Genomic DNA, 3,344 nt, shown 5'->3' on the forward strand with positions numbered 1-3,344 from the left:
GAGAGATCCTGCCAGCGAGAGAGTTCCTGCCAGCGAGAGAGATCCTGCCAGCGAGAGAGATCCTGCCAGCGAGAGAGTTCCTGCCAACGAGAGAGATCCTGCCAGCGAGAGAGATCCTGCCAGCGAGAGAGATCCTGCCAGCGAGAGATCCTGCCAGTGAGACATACCCAGCCAGCGAGACATACCTGCTAGCAAGAGAGACCCTGCCAGAGACTGCTATGTGAATACTGCCATCCAGCGTGTGTGTATGCCTGCCTTGCATGTTTTTTATTTTTCATACTGTGCTGGTATTTTTAATGGCTGTGCTGTGACGTGTGTGTGTGTGTGTGTGTGTGTATGCCGTGTGATGTGTGCCAGACCGCCTGCCTGCCTTACATGTTTTTTATTTTTCATACTGTGCTGGTATTTTTAATGGCTGTGATGTGACGTGTGTGTGTGTGTGTGTGTGTGTGTGTGTGTGTGTGTGTGTTTCTAAATGCTGTGTGATGTGTTCTGCATTTTTTGGTGATTTTTCATACATTAACATACTGTACTGGTATTTCAAATAAAGAGCAGTGTAGCTCCTACTTTCCAACCAAAAAAAAAGAAAAAGAAAAATTTGAATAAAAATTACACAAAACTGTCGGTAGTATGATTTCAAGATAAATTTATAACTGGTCTACATTCAATAAAGGTGTTTGAGGTTTTATATATAAATGCAGAATGCAAACCTTTGGTATACAAAATGTTATCTGGTTATAACTAGGGTAACCATAATTATCATTTTTGGGTATTGGTATTTTAACTTTGAATGAGGGAATTTTTTTTATAAGGTTGAAACTGTCTCTGGACGAGGGGGTGGGTAGGTTTACCAACATGCGCATGGCGCATATCAAGATTGAAGTAGTTTTGGTGTTGCTTTCATGGAATTTTGGGGGGAAACAGGAGGTGGAGGGTTTTGCAGCTTGTACATCAAGCATATCAAGTTAACATTTTTTTATTTTTTTTTTTATTTTTTTTTTAGGTGTGGTTAAAAAATGTTTTAGGGGGGGGAATGTAATTTGGCATACCAATACATAGTATAGTAGCTTAGAACTGTCTTTATACTTGCAGATTCTAGGGACCAAGGAACTAGGGACCAAGACAGACGCAGGCAGACCCCCCAAAGTTTTGAAAACATGTAAGTATAAAGTCCCGAAAAGCTGCATCTATCCTTTTGTATAGTAGCTTAGAACTCTCTTTATACTTGCAGATTCTAGGGACCAAGACAGACGCAGGCAGAATAACAATGTCTTCATCTGAGAGCCCCCCCTCACATCGTCAGCCACCTGAGGTTTTTTTTTTTCTTCATAAATTTTTTTGGGTACACAGGAAGATGAAGCAGAGGAGCTTCATGAAGGAGACGGGCAGAGTGGAGAAATGAGAGGAGCGGGAGCGCATAGTGTAAGTTTTGCAGAGACAGATCCTCACATAAAACACACTACACTCAACACAAACATTCAGCACAGCACACACACAGTACATATGCCTCCATCCAAGCACATAATTTATTTATTATTATTTATTTATTTTTTATTAGTCTTCACAATCCGGGGCTCGACGTAGAGTTCCTCAAAGCACCTCCCATAGTCGTCGGAATGCTAATCGCGGCAGTCACTGAAGAGTAAGTTCCTTTTTTGGTTTGGTGTTTAGCAAACTGTAAAATTCATGTGTTATAATCTTTCCCTTTTTATTCTTTTTTTTTTGTTAAAAGGCTTCACAGCGTGCTCCCGAACAGGATGAGGAAGAGGAGGAGGGCATAGATGTGGACACCCTCATCCAAGCGGTCCAAAGTCGGGAGCCGCTATGGAAGATGTCGGACCGCCGCCATGCTGACCAGTACGTCACCCGACGGCTATGGGAGGAAGTGTGCAATGCTGTTATTGATAACTGGGAGGAACTCGATGCTGGGGCCCAGGATCTAGCACGTAAGTATTCACAGTTCATTAACGTGTGTTAGCATGATTTAATGTGTTGTATAGTAACCAATTTTTGCTTTCTCTTTCCAGGTAACAGGGTTATCGTGCGGTGGCGGCAGAGGCGTAGGAAGGGGGGGGGCGGGGGGGGGGGGCGGTCCGCCCCGGGCGGCACAATGCGGGGGGCGGGTTGCCGGCGGCGCAGAATTTTTTTTTTCTATTAAAGGGAACCTGTTCGCATCTCGGCTTCAGAAAAATGGCCGCCGCGATCTCCATCTGCGCACGCGCGGCATCCCGCAGCCATTTTCCTGAAGCCCCAGGCAGCAGAGCACTCTATCTGCGCACGCGCGGCCTCAGGAAGATGGCCGCCCCCACCGATAACCAGAGAGAGCAGGAGCGCGGTCAGGTAAGCAGAACTTGTTTTTTTTTTTTATTGAGAGCGGCGATCCGGGGGGCCCGGGGCAGGAAGCTGGACACAGGGGGGCAGAAAGCTGGACACAGGGGGGCAGGAAGCTGGACACAGGGGGGCAGGAATCTGGACACAGGGGGGCAGAAAGCTGGACACGGGGGCAGAAAGCTGAACATTGGGGCAGAACGCTGGACACTGGGGCAGAAAGCTGGACACTGGGGCAGAAAGCTGGACACTGGGGCAGAAAGCTGGACACTGGGGCAGAAAGCTGGACACTGGGGCAGAACGCTGGACACTGGGGCAGAAAGCTGGGCACTGGGGCAGAAAGCTGGACACTGGGGCAGAAAGCTGGACACTGGAGCAGAACGCTGGACATTGGGGCAGAACGCTGGACACTGGGGCAGAACGCTGGACACAGGGGCAGAACGCTGGACACTGGGGCAGAACGCTGGACACAGGGGCAGAAAGCTGGACACAGGGGCAGAAAGCTGGACACAGGGGCAGAAAGCTGGACACAGGGGCAGAAAGCTGGACACAGGGGCAGAAAGCTGGACACTGGTGCAGAAAGCTGGACACTGGTGCAGAATGCTGGACACTGGTGCAGAATGCTGGACACTGGGGCAGAATGCTGGACACTGGGGCAGACTGCTGGACACTGGGGCAGAATGCTGGACACTGGTGCAGAATGCTGGACACTGGTGCAGAATGCTGGACACTGGTGCAGAATGCTTGACACAGGGGCAGAATGGAGAAACGGGGCATGATTGGAGACACAGGGGGCAGGATGACAGACATGGCGTCATGACTGGAAACACTGGAGGCAGGATTGGAGACAGATGGGGCAGGATCATGGGGCAGGATGGATACGATGGAGACAGATGGGGCAGGATGGGAAGATCATATGGGGCAGGATGGATACTCATTAGGGCAGAATGGGAGAACATATGGCTGAAGCCAGGAATGAGACACACGGGGGCCAGGATGGCGAATATTATTACCAT

The 3,344-nt window shown here is 49.2% G+C and overlaps 1 long non-coding RNA gene across 1 annotated transcript; it reads left to right on the forward strand.

The window, feature by feature from the left end:
* Window positions 1-1,039: 1,039 nt before the first annotated feature.
* On the forward strand, window positions 1,040-1,846 carry LOC143809900 (uncharacterized). Its single transcript, XR_013222519.1, has 3 exons — window positions 1,040-1,312; window positions 1,351-1,422; window positions 1,559-1,846. It is a non-coding gene; the product is annotated as an uncharacterized LOC143809900 (long non-coding RNA).
* The last annotated feature ends 1,498 nt before the right edge of the window (window positions 1,847-3,344 follow it).

This window comes from Ranitomeya variabilis, chromosome 2 (genome assembly GCF_051348905.1).
Source record: "Ranitomeya variabilis isolate aRanVar5 chromosome 2, aRanVar5.hap1, whole genome shotgun sequence".
Lineage (NCBI taxonomy): Eukaryota > Metazoa > Chordata > Amphibia > Anura > Dendrobatidae > Ranitomeya > Ranitomeya variabilis.